Here is a 14,577-nt window from a genome sequence, read left to right as displayed (position 1 = left end):
AATCCAGCAGGCCGTGCCTGGTAGACCTTGTAATGTATTATTAGATTCTTTGTTTGCTGGAGCTGCGTTCAGTCCCTCAGTTCGCGGCGGCGCTCACTGTAGTATGTTAGAATAGTCGCGGCTGTAGCGGCTTTGCCTGTCGTCGGTAGCCACCAACGCTACTGTAGGCGCTCTCGTCTGTCCACTCGTTGACGTGCCCCTCCGTGGACGCTCCTGCGACCAGTTTGATCCACCGATGATTCCAGACGACGAGGCTTGTCTGCTAGCCACGGATCGATCGCAGTGAGAAAAGTGCTTTGGATTTTTGTTTTCTCCACTCGCTGTTCCTACTGCCGACACTAATTCGAATCTTGTTTCAAAGTCTACCATCAGTGACAGAAGCGCGGAGTTCGTCCTACTAAAGGACGACATCGCCTAACTGATCCGCTAGATTACTATTACTCGAATTAGCCGATAGCTGAACATACGTACGGATACAGCCTAGGTAAACACTAGAGTCGAGGCGCGCAGCTAGTATTGGCGACAGGATTTATACAAGCTGCTTATACCTTTATAAAGATGTATTGTTGGTCCGTGAACAAAATAAAAATGTACATTTTCAAATCCACATTTTTATTTTGTTCGCTGCTATTTTGGGTTGCTGAACTTATCTCATACGGTTCTCACCGATCGGCTTTCATAATTTACAAAACGACGCCATTTTATCTAACGCACCAATTTCTGCTAAACATATGCCTGCTGAAGTAAATATCCTAGCCAGGACAGCTATGCCCAGTACCCGTCGTTCGAATCAATTCATGCGAACTCATCCAATGACCCATTTGAGAAAATGAACGACATTCAACAAAGGAGGTAGAGAATGGGTTGTGTAGGCGAAAATGAACCGTTAGAGGCTAAACAGTAGCAACTGTACTGTATAGCGGACCGCCGACCGTCGATCTTCTAAAGATGCTGTCAATCTCTCGACTAAGCGAGCGGCCCACACCAGGCTACGGGGTAGGGGAACTCATTGGTCGTCAGAGCACGAGGGCTACCCGGGTCCTTAGCGTTTCCTAGAGGGCTCTTTCTTTTGTTATCATTTGCCTCTCGCGAGCTCTTAAACGAACACCAGGACACATCGTTGACTAGTTCTTACCAGCAGTCGACTAGGTGGAGTACAGAGGTCGAGCTCTGATGCTCACGGCGCTAACCTACGAATTGCATAAGTTAGAACGCTAGGTCCCGTAACTGAGTACTGTAGTGCAGAACTTCCGCGTCGTCCAACGTAGGCCCGATTTTACGGCATGTGTAGAAACGCTGGCGATGCGCTATCGGCTGGACCACTCGTAGGAATTCATAGCGATCGCTCAGATTTACTCAGGTTAAACAAAACACTGCGGCAACAGTAACAGAGGTAGTCAACGCGATCATTGGGATAGAACGACTGACAGATTTCGCACACATGCTCATAGAGAATGAATAGCATGGCATTACGGAGGTAGAAAGGGACTTCTACCAAGCAGCGAGACAGGACAAGCGCTCCTTATACAGAAAGAGCACAAAGGCAGCGAATCAATTAAAGGGGGAAGATGTAAGAGGGCAAAGAATTCGCCAATGGCTTGTCGGCGAATTGATTTCTCCCCGGAGTAGTTGTTGCTCAGGGGCAATCGATAGAAACAGGGATCTCCGCTGCCCTCAACTTCCAAGCGAAGGACCTATGTTACCAAGTCGAGGAGGTTATCATGCACCAATCTTGCTGAGCCAGTCACATGCTAAACGCGGCGCCCATGGAGGCCAGTTCTGTCGATAGGACATATCGTGAGCAGCCCGCCTTGGGCGAAGGGATAGAATACCATATACTATCTTGGCCTGACTATTAATTGCCATCAGATAACTCATACACACAGAGACGCCATTAAAGGATAGACTTTTTACTGCTCGGCCATCGTTCTTAATACGCTGATCCATGTCAGTAGACAACGTCGAGCTCTAACCACGCGCGACACGTAGGTAGAACACTTCCTTAACAAGGTGCTCAGGTCATCATTTTCGGTAGAAGCAGCGCCGCTAGCTTTTTTTGTCTCACAGTTCGTCCCCGTCCCCCCAATAAGTGCAACCTCAAGATCGGTGCCAGTACTTACGGATAGGTCGCACAGCTGAGAATCACGACATCGACTTTCAGTTGGGTGACTGACGGACGCAACGCCCTGGCCGATTCAGAGCTACGATGGCATTGGCGATATTCTACACGATCCTTCAACAAGAACTACTGCCTGAAGCAAACGATGCAGACGGTGATGAAACGCGTTCCTGCAGCCCGGCTAGCAGAAATCTATTTAGCCATAGAGATGGAGAGTATCGTTGCAGTGTCTCGTCGTCTGTACCATAGGTGATCATCCCTTGGCCTTATTAAATATTCTGTTCGCCTGTTCTTCGTTTGCTCCTGCCGTGGTAGCTGGATAACTACTAGCTGGTGATGTTACGTGAGCTGTGAGTTGGCTCGGCGATGCCCCTGGGTGGCAATTTCTATGTCGTCCTTCATAATGTCGATACCCCTTTTCCTTCACCCCTCCCATAATCCAGCCCTCAACCCCACATTGCCATCAGTGCTCCGCGAAGCTTCGGACGAACGGGAAAATTTCGTTGTTCCTTTTGCGGATGCTATGATGATATAAGCTTGATTATAATAATAATGGCGAGTGTAATAATCATCGTAATATTAAGCAGATAAGCAGGCGAATTCTATGGTAACGACGACAATCGTATTGGTAGTGGTGGTGGTGCGTGTGTCTACAGAAGAACGGATGCTACAACGGGAGCAGAATAACAGGTGGATGTAGACAGGCTAAAGGAAAAAGGCCTTAGGACAGGACGAACCAACCCTTACTTAAACCAAACGTGGCCGGGATAGACAGATTAGGCCACGGTGAGGCTGATAGCATCATACTAAGAAGCCACAGATGGACCGAAAAAAAAAATACATAGAAGGCTATGTAGAAGCATAGATAGGGCAAGGGTTAGAAGTAAACTCGAGGAAAAAGGCATAATTGAATGGATGTTCCATTCCTCCAGCGCCCCTGTCGTAGTCTAATGCCAAGATTATCGGCTTAACGCCAGGATGCTGCTGCATTGCGGGCCGAGACGGTAAGCGCCATCAATGCCAAGACATGACTGAACGGGCCTACGAACGGAGGTCAACGAAGAAGCCATAGCGAACACCTAGGCACAATGTCTTTGCTTTCCAGTGCTACTCAATAGGCTCGATGTCGTTTTCTTTTTTAGACTTTGTGAGTCGTTCCGTGACAGGCTGATCGAGGAGGAAAATCGAAGTGAAGACTAGACGATACCAGATGGCGTCGGACGAAATTCGGGTTAGACGGTATGCATACACATAGTATTCGCTATATGTACTTAATCATGTCCAATGTACACAGGTATAATGCGATGTATAAGAATTACATGTTAAGGTAGCGGGGTTGAGTAAAGGTGGTGCGTGTATGGAAGCCCATTACCGATGTCGATATTAATTCCAATTTTTTCTTTCATGTCGCAACCTTCATCTATTGAGCTGTACATCATATAAGGTTCTTCAACATGATTTTTTCCCGTTACGATGCCTTGCAATCTGCTTTCCTTAAGCGTAACGACGATGTTGAAATCTATCATTACAATAGCAGTAGCCTGCTAACGATTATGTATCCATGACAGGAATGACGACTGATTTATATACAACTACTCCGAGAGAAGTACTCCGACAAGTTTTACGTCCGGCACCATCGTTTGCGCACAAATCACGTACGCGTAGTGGTACTTCAGTGGTATCTAACATAACGTTATATGTGTCCCTGAGTTCACAGCAGAACACATTCCTATCAAGCCGTCACAAGGTGGTTGTTCAGTTTTAATGGCAACATGAAACCGTTACGGCAACACCGCATTTGTAGTTTATACGATAATAACATTTGTTATTATCGTGTTAACATCGTATTACATATATCGTATTACATTATTTTGACTAGGTTTTAACTGGCGTGCATATTGACTCTTTTCCGTACTGGGTTTGTTACAAACATAATCATGATCTACTATACGAGATATGTATGCAAAATGGCGGAATGACCTTTGGCGTAGGTGTTTTTCTACTTGTACTTCTTTTAAGTTGTCTCTCCCCTTGTTGATTCTCCCTTTTTCTCTCTTTTCTCTGTGGGATTATGATGAACCTCAAACGTCTACGCTGGGTCATATGACATAGTACGTATACAGACAGCGCATATAGATACAGAAAACAGAAAAAGCTCCCTGTAGACTTTACTGTATAACAGTGTAATAGGAGCAAACGGCGCATGTGGGTTATTGCAATCTGTGCTTTTTTCTTGGTTCTTTTGGGCTTCGATTCGGCTTTGCGATATTGCTGCGTTTCTTTTTTCTTTTTCTCTCTATCCAAATACAGAAGGCGTGCGTACGCAGACCAGTTAGACGACGGGGTCGGAGGGGCATACCCTCATCCAGTAATCGCAGATCACCCTCATCGAGTGCTGGTGATATGCCCAAATGTACACAGCAAGGAGCAGCCGCTAGGCGTGGTTACGGCCGGATCACCGCATCCATTGCATGGCCTGCGTGCCTGGTCCACGGACTCCGTCCTGTGGTCATTCCCATGCCTGCTAAGTCCTGCCCAGACGGCGAGTCCAGCCTGGCTTCATTGGCTTCGATGGCTATAAGGTATCTAGTGCGGGACGTGCAATGCCCGCCTTCGGCAGATCGGAGAGCCTACTCAATGCACATATCCTCAGAAAGACGTCCAAAGAACGAGAAATCGTCAGTCGCATTGCAAGAAGAGAACCTGGACGCTGCAGGAACGCACAAGATAGGCTCGGACATGCCAACGCGGGCTGAACAGTTTATTCCAGCTTCTTATACTACTCCACCTTTTTGCTTCTTCATTCGTACGAAAAATCGGCGGCAGGAGGCGCGCCTTTACTTACCCTCATCGCAGCATCCGCAGCTACTATTCGATGCGAGATGCCGATACTACTAGATGTAAACATCTAGTAGTAAGCGCGTCTACTATGACGGTAGCTCTTTCGCGAAAGGAGAAGCAACTAGGAGGCAATGCGATTGTACAGCCAGCTCGATGCTGAAAAAGACACCGTCTGTAGTTCACGGTAGCGTTCATGGAGCAGGATATCCAAATTAACTTGAACCGATACCGCGCACCATTCATTTGTCACTTTAGCAGACCTACTCCAGTTGTTTTTCTCTGCACTATTTCTGTACTCGCCACTACGGCAATTAAATAAAATGGCGGTCATTCATCGGCTATTCCATCAAACTTCATAGCTTGGCCTAAGTTAATTTTCTCTTTGCGTTCCTTTTCCCCCGTTTCCCGTGAATGTTCTTTGCGTTCTAGAGGCAGAGCCCTCATTCACTACCTAACGTCTCCCCCGCTACTTTTCCCGTGATGTTAGCCACTGCCTCAACTTCGACTGGTCTTCATCCAAAATCGAAGTTTTTGGAACGTCGGCTTCGTCCGACGAAAAACGGGCGGGCGAGAAAGAGAGGTCGACTTGCTACGAAAAAGAGACCTAACACCAATGAACGGATCTGAGGTGCGGTGGACGTGCGTGGCACAGATGCGTCTTTACGGCACCAACACTGGCGATCCTGAACCAGGATCGAACGAAACTGATCGCGCTAACCAGCCGTCTCAAAACGAATGGAGAGAAAGAACAGCATTTAAGGCGAGGAAACATGGGAAACGGGGCCGAGTTAGGGGTATTCGATGCGAAGAGGGAGCTTTTATTCAATGACTTAATGTAGTAGCAGGACTAAACGAGTGGCTGGAGCTTTTGATACCAGCGATTCGTGGAAGATTCGGGCTGCGCCTTATTGAATGATAGGGACGTGTGAGATGTAAAAGAAAACAGTTAGATACCAGGCGAGCTGCTGGTTAGGCTGCAGGTAGATACGCAGATGGGCTTGCAGTTGCGGATAGTTTCAATCGCGGTGCTAGTCGTCCGGGAACGGATAGCAAGGTTGATATCACGAAATGCAATATGGCTTGCCTGTCTCTTTGCATCCTCGCTGCAAATGTTATGTTTCTGGGGCTGATACCGAGGCACCATTAGACCGTCGGCAGACGCCAGCCCGTTCGATAGCGACTTTAGACTGTACTAGTGGCGCAATAGCGACAGGCGATTTCGTTGCCGGGAACACAAACAACTGATTGCTCGACCAGGCAACGAGCGCCGGCGGGGGTGAGACCAACAAGGAAAAAAACCCACAAATCCGGAAAACAGTAAGTTCCGATCAATTGGGAACAAATTTTCCACAAGAATACACAGCGCACTAGAGAACGCACCCAGGCCTGGGGAAAGCAGAGACCTTTTGTAACATAGTGGAAATGGACGCTGTAGAAACCAAACACACAAAAGAGGTGCGGATGGGGACCGGTTGCCGACGGCTAATTAAACCAATGGATAGATGAACATGACTTTCATTGGTTCGTTTCACACTGCTCTGCAGTGCCCTCTTTGCGAATTTTCGTTTTTCTCCTCGATTATGCATTGTATTCGTGCTGGCCCATGGTCCGCGTTGCCTTGCCACGTTATCTTAGCCGCATAGTGGAGACCGACACACTCTGATAATGATCGTCTGTAGCTGCTTGGACTACAGCAGTGACTACGGCCTCTATTGCAACCACAGGCTGTTACTACTATAATGAAGGCAAACAGTTTTCCTATGGCTTGTAGAGTACCACGTCGGCAAGTTGGTTGTGATTGGGCCTGACCGCCGTGGGACCGCCGTTCGTGTGCAGGCGCCCATTTCCAAGCGCAAGCTTCCCGTTTCCTAAGTCTGTTGAAGCTGGCTGTTACTTTAAACAGATCGAGGTGAACCGACGGATCGGCGGATGGAAGACGGAGCCAGAGATGAAGCGGGTGCCAGAGATCCTTAGGATCGTCAGCAAAGGGGAGGAATGCCAAAACCAGTAAGCACGTTAAGAGTGAGAGGAAAGGAGATAGAACGCGAAGTCAATCGGGAGAAAGTCGAGGCTGTGACTGTGAAGAGGGTCAGCCCCGTTTGTGGTGTCGGTAGCGCCTGAGCCCCAACTATCAAGGAAGGCGCAGAAAAGAATGATCTCGGCCATGGCCGATTACTCAAAGGAGCCAGTCGGCGGTCTTCGGGGCGCTGGTACCCGCACGTACTTTCTACATACAGCTAGCCTTCATCGTTCACTTTTGGCCTCTATACCGTACACCGCGCTGAAGTCGCACCGCGAGAAAGTGGCCGGCTATAGTAGCGCCCCATTTCATAAGAGCAGTGGCAGTAGTTCGACTCGAGCGGAGCAGAGTGAAGTAATAGTTGTAGCGAAACCTGGCTGGCCGCTAGCGTGACTTGTACGCGCCGGCTTTCCTTAGACATAGAATCGACGTAAAGACTTGCCGTGAAATCGGCTGAAGTTGAATTGAGTCACCCATCCGCCTACCGCTGGACTACCAGGCAGTAGGGTAGTTTCCCGGAGAGTTATTGAATTTTCTTATACTGTAGGTATTAAGAGCGGCCGTGCGCCCTGGCACGGTCATGCGTACCGCCTTTTTCGCGCGCCCACCCCAGCCCCTCGTCTAGGGCACCCCGTTGAATCCTTCCGTGGAACTCTAGCTTTGGAAGAAAAAAGAACGAGCCTGTCGTTGCCGTCGTCGTAGTTCGTCTGACCTGGAGGTGCTGCTAAGTAAACAAGTACAAATACAGAACTACTTTTTTCATCATCTTTGACACCTTACATTTCGTAGACTACAGATCTGCTAGCGATGCCAGATCGCCTTCTCTACCACCAAGCTGAAGGCACTACACGATTACTCTGTTCCAACAGTACTGCGAAAACTTAAATAAAACATGCATAGGCGCATATCGCTGAGGTGTTATCTCGATCCAATGGACGCAAACCGTCACCGGGCAAGCCTGTGACCTTTCCATATTTCACCATATATTTCGTTACTGAATGTTTCACTCTGAAGCAGTATATTTAAGCTAAAACCTGCAAACCGGAACTCGTCATGGTAACAAGCTCTTCCATGAAATTTGTCATCGTTTCTTTTCATTAATTCGCTGGAGTATGCTGACAACTTGCGCTGTTTCTTTTCTATTTGATCAAAGCATGCCAAGCGTAGTGAAAACGGGTTGCCCCAAACGTTAGAATTTGACTTCGATATCATTTCGACTGTACACAGGGTGCCAAATGCACGAGTACGGAGCATACAACTCAAAGGACAACGAAAATCAAAGTGGACTATCCGAACGACTTGTTTGCCCATAAATGGCACTCTACATACACTCTCGGTCGAGTTCAGAAATAGGCAATTTGAGAATCTGCTAGGAAATTATCATTTCTATACGGCCATAGCTTGCTCCTGAATGAAGCTTGAATTGTTAACGCGATATTCCACGACATTGAGCTAGCTTGTAGCGTTCTTCGTAGTGCAGGGACTTATACATCGCTATCACTATGTGCTGCCTCAGAATTAACTTGCGCCCAGGCGCAAAATAGGCCTAGGACATTGAACAGCCCTACGCGCAACTTATGCGTCGACGGTTGGCTGGCCTGCAATGTTTCGGCAGGATCCAGTACTGCGAACGCACGTTCGTCTTTTTTTTGTTGACTCTCATCAGATACTCGTACGAGCGACTACAAAGCAGCCTGAACGAGAAGGTGAAGCTGGCGTTGGGTCTGGCGAAGCAGTTTCATAGACCTGTCGTGGATGTTCCACTGGTTTCTTTTTTACAAACTCACCGCACCAATGGCTTCAGGTTTCAGCCTTTCTGCATAAAACCGGGCCGGCTGTTCCTACACAGCTAAAGAGGCTGGCGATTCAGTTTCTGCCCATGTAATTGATGCTGCTACCGTCGGCTTCCGCGAGATTTGGCTGAATTTCCATTATAATATGGCGACAGGCACAGCCAACGTACAGGGTCCGTTAGCACAGCCAGCACAGCTAGCAACGAAGGGGGTACAAAAAATAGGTTCCGGGCGGGAATTGCGGGTTGGAAGCAGACGAAACGACGAAAGTAGCCGCAGCAGGAGCAGGCAACGCCGATTGATTGAAGGCCCTTGAAGGCGCGAATGTGACGGGAACTGCCGCATTGGCGGGTGACCGCTCTAATACTATGCTGATCAGGACGCAGCGGTAGGACTAGTAGGCCGTAGGAAGCCTCCCGTGGCACGGGTTGGCCAGAGCGGGGTTGGGCAGGCTGTTTTGAAACGCAGCGCAAATGCTGCAATGGACTTTACGCCTAATCACGAATTAAAGCGCTACCGCAACCGCCTAGCCAATAGGTGGCTAACGATTCAAAATGGCTGGTAGTAGAAGACGGCCAGGCGGTCCAAATACGAGTCCAGACTTGTGTAACGTAGAGAATAGCAGACGATAATAACGTAAATAATAACAGCAACACCAGTAGAAGCGGAAGTTGCTCAATGAAAACGGCGGACGATAGCGACGAATATGAGACAAGGTCCCGTCTAATCGAATAATGGATTTGAGAGTTTATTCTGAAGATTCTCCGTGCCGTCGTATTCTTTCTCATGGTACGCATTGAAACCCGTTAGAATAGTGATCTTTCGCATTGTTGCAGAAAACCTATTGCTTATTTAAGCACCCAAATATTCGTATAAAAATGGGTCAGATCGGTGGGGCTTAAAAGAGGCATAGGATTCGTTGACAGGTGTAGATGTTGTTGCTGAAGTATTCGATCGTACTAAAAACTCAAAACACTATACGTGATTTCAGGCTTGGTATTTTCAAGGATGGGTAAGTTGTACAGTATCTCAAGGGTTCCTGACCTCCGAGCCCATCTGGGAATGCGTCCTTTTACTAAACGTTTATGAATACACCACACATTCTCTGAGTACACATCCATACTTCTCAAGACACTCTAAACCATACCCCTATAAGCTAGCACGCCGATAAAGACAACTATCAATTCAGACACATACATCGCATGTCATCATTGATACGCCACAGGGTCACGTCAATTAGAAGGTAAGCAATAGTACTACTTTACCTCAACCGAATCGATCACAATTGCCAATGAATTGAGATAAGCATGCGTGACGGACCTCATCAAAGCCGTGACATCCTGGCTTGGTTCTAGCCTACCCCCCAATCAAACAGCCGACCGACAGCAGTTGTTAACGATTCCTCGATTTCGAGATCTGCTTGCACCTCGTGAGGTCAGGCAAATGCGCTTCTCACAAGCCAACCGATGCTGGCTGGGTGACCAAGCTCGATCTGACCAGCAAGCTCTCTTCGCGTGCGATCGTGAGTGATCGATCGGTCGGTCGGTCGGTCGCTGTCTGAGCGCCGTGGGAGTTGACACTCGTCGCTGCTCGGACAACTTTAAATGATCGCCTCCTTCGCCTGCGTGCTCACACCTCGTCACCAACCTCAGCGCGCACGCGAAGGCACCGTGCAAATAGCATATGTCGAAGGAGAGAACAAATATTAGAAGGTGTACTTTCCCCGAGTGAGACTAATATATGTATTATAAAATGTATGCTACGTTGTAGCCGCCGCAAAAGGCTCTGTTAAAGGTAAAGAGCCGGTAGCTGCCTACGAACCTAGGCCTGTCCATCTGGCGAGAAGCTACATGCTTATTGATGCGGACTGCTCTATCCTTTAAGTGGGGACGCTAATGGTGGTCAAACTAAACACTAATTGTGATCATCAGTATTGCCATCATCATTATACCACTATTGCGCTTACTATGTTAGCGTTAGCTTAGCAGGAGATGATAGCACCAGCCTAATCAAGTACATAAATAAATATAGCTAAGGTTGACAATTACGGACCATATAGTAACCCCGACAATGGATACAATATCGGATACGTTCAATGAGGTGCTCGACTAGTACTGACCTAGTCATTTATATTGGTTTACGTCACGGACGGTTTGATCAAACGATCCCACCATTATACCATGGGCTATCAGCAACTCTAGAACATACATGCACGCCAATGGCTAATCTACTGGGCGGGGTCTAACATTTTCAAGGCAGGCGGAAACTGATCCGGCGAGTTCGTAGCTGCTGCTGTTCCTGCTTACCCAATAGCCGGCGACGTCCTCTTCGTAAGTGACAGGGGCTGATCCTCGTGAGGTGCTGGGACGAGTTCTCTATCGAGGGATTTCTTGAGCAGGGGCATTGCTTGCATTGTCTGGCCACCGACTATTGGTCCCAACTGCTCGCCGGACCGTTTTGTTGCCGCAGGGGGAAATACGGGTGACATCGTAGGTGAAGGCGGTGACGTACTCCCGCCAGCGGGTTCCTTCCGCATTCGAGATAGCCTATGAGACAGCGTTGGACTTCGCAGGTCATATCAAATCAATTATACAATATAAACACAATTATACAACATAAACAACAAGAAGAAGGTGTGCATTCGACACAAAGATGACATCATATATATATACACAGCGTGTGCTAAAAGTTTATACTTGATACGAATGCGGCTTCAGTTGTAAGCTCGCTTTTTTGCAGTTGCAAGCTTAGTGGTCTTCTAATTATATACTTTAGCTATTTCTTACCGTAAGCTTACTTCTGTCCCACCCTGTATATAAATATATTAAACAACACACAAAAGTAGATTTTGTTCTATTTGGAATCCAGTGGAAATTCAGTCAGACAAAGAATACTTTATTTACACACAGAATTTCAAACTATAGCTAAGTATTCTCCATACAGTAATAAAAAGAGTACGGATATTATCTGTCAACTCATCACGTGCAAACGTCCCTTTTGATTACTCGGTAAATTTCTTCAAGCTAAGAGCCGACAACACATCAGTTCTATAATTCTTGTTATTTGTCTGCACACACAGCTGTTATTTAGCTCCTATATGCAGTCGTACTGTACAACAAACCTAAGCTTATCTCAAATACGACGGCACTCAAACTAGGCCTAAGACGTAAATGTCACAAGTACGTAACTAACCTTGCTTCCGCTCCACCTCCGTCGGAGTCGTGTGATTGTTTGACGTGGAAGCTCAGAGTATGCAGGTACTTGAAGCCGCGACCACATTCGTTGCACGAATACGGTTTGGCGGCTGCTGCCGATGGACGCCTTGAGGCGGCAGGGGGCCGCGAGGCAGTCACGTGATGGCCAGGGGCACCCGGCGCCCCTGGGGGCGACGGAAGCTGCGGGCTCGGCAGAGGAGACAACAGCTGCTGTCCCGGCAGCAATGGCGAGGCTCGCTGCTGTTGGAGCAACTGATGCACCTGGTTCATGTAGTCCACAGCGAACTGAGCGTCCATGCTTTGCTCCTGCAGGGATACCGGCACAGGTAGGTAAGTAACGATAAAAAGATAGCGGACGAAATCGCACGGTTGAGGAACAACACAGTCAATGAGAATAGAAATAGAAAACGTGGGTTTCGATGACAATGATGACGATATCGACGTTGAAGTTGATGTTGGTAATGTTGAAAAGTTGCCAAAGAAGCCACCGTTCGTCGGAGTGAGGTCCACGAAGGAAGTCACCGAGGATGAATTCGAAGGGTCGGACAAAGAAGACAGAAAAAATGGTGTCATTAGTAGAGGTCGTGACGCGGACGATAAATTCTCAGTGGCAATAGGCACCGAAGAATTTGGTTGTTAGTCATAGTAAATAACACAATTTGGCGTCCTTTTTCTTTGAATACCGGTGTTACCCTTAGCAATACGTCAGAAAAATGAAAAACTGGTATACTCAAACGATTCAAGAAATTGCACGATGTATTGAGTGGCCATCAAATCATATTCGAAAATGTCGATACCCTGCAAATCGTTGCGCAGTCAGGCGGGAATGACTGCAGGGGAGCAGGAACTCGTCACGGCGGGTTCGCTTTAAAATTTAAGACTGGAAATATAGAGTGAAACGTCTCTTAATACCATCTGGCATGAGCGTCACTAGGGCAATTGGGTGAACAATGCCGTATTTGCCAGATGGCTAAATAGGCAGGCCCTGCTGTCTCACCTGCTCTCAGCTCTCGACAGATTCCCTAAATCTCGCTTGCTACTCTCACATATTAGGGACGCATTATATAACGTTTTCTAATACATGTCGGTTTTTGAATTACTAACAAAAAAAAAAAAAAAGCGTTTGACAATATAAATACGAAGTGGAAGAAATTGAGAGAGCGTCTAACGTTGTGATGTGACGGGACGAGATCGGGTGACCCCTCGTACGAATTAGCTAGATTCGACGATGCCCGCTGTTACTTCTTTGACCTAATTGGTAATGACATCTGCAAAACAGTGGATGGATGAATCGAATTTGCGATCGACAACAGATATGTTGAACTTCTTCTTATACATCCATTGCTACTACTGCTAATAGCACAGACCCATTATGGCGGGAGTAAACGGTATAAACGGTATTTCAGAGTTGAACCAAAAGTGACAACAACGATAAGTTAAACAAGTGCGAGATCGAAATGGGAAAATTAAAAGTTCACGCCGACTAACCTTTCTCCTTTCATTAAAGTAACAAAGTGCACAAGACAATAAACGTTCAGCTATTAATAAGTTAAAGATGTAGCATTTAAGTACTACTGTGTATATACATTGATCTCATAATGGCCTAATACATCCGCGCGCGCCGGCTAGCAAAGGAGAGAAAATAACGGATTGCAATGTTACACCCTGAGGTAACCCCGTAGTCCTAGACCTTGATGTACTGAATACTGGGTTTGTTTAGATTAAACGAACAGCTGGACATATGGGAATATAGCTGAGTTTTGCTACAAGAGTACTACATGTGTGATTCAATAGAATCTATAATTAGATTCAATCTATTGTGAAACGTTTGCCTGTTCAAATATCACGAAAATGAAACGTCCCCTTAACACATTTTCACGTCCACCGCGATATCTACTTCAATGGCTGATTTCCGTCTATCCGTTTTTCGCAAACCTCATATTGAGTATACATTATCTCATCGATGTTTGCTCTGTCTATGGATCTAGACGATTTTGCGTGTCGTCGAAAATATATTTAGGCATATTGCATTCATACCTAAACCATGTTCAGCCTATTACGATGGCCTGGCAAAATCGTGCCTGCTTATCTATTAACGTTAAGTCATTTTATTTATTATTAATATGTGACCACTTTCTAATAGACTAATGGTTAATAGTACAGTAAAAAACCTGTTTAGAACGCCAGATATGTGTCAGCCTTGAAGCTCTAATGCATTCCTGCTCTATATGCCTATAGGTGGCAAAGGTCCAACTATTTGCACCCAAGCGTGCCAAGTTAAACAATATCCCATTTTGCCGATGTGTATAATTCGTCCAGTTTATAATATAAAGTCGTCCGTTTCGAGATTCTCCCCTTTTGGACAGAAAGGGCCGGAGCGATCTGGGGCAAAAAGAGAGTCTCGACGCATAGGCTGCTTTACTTCACAGCGATGCCCTGTCAGGACCCTGGCGGCGTACGCCCATCAAATGACTATGCGGGACCGTGTGAATGATGTTGTTTTTGCTAAGCAGTCACTTCTTGGGGCAATTACTTCGGCGTGAGGGGGAGTGCATTGTGAGCATTGCACTATTTCTGTATCGTTCACAT

This window comes from Varroa jacobsoni, unplaced genomic scaffold (genome assembly GCF_002532875.2).
Source record: "Varroa jacobsoni isolate VJ856 unplaced genomic scaffold, vjacob_1.0 scaffold_262, whole genome shotgun sequence".
NCBI classification, from domain to species: Eukaryota; Metazoa; Arthropoda; class Arachnida; order Mesostigmata; family Varroidae; genus Varroa; species Varroa jacobsoni.
This window is presented reverse-complemented; position numbering follows the sequence as displayed.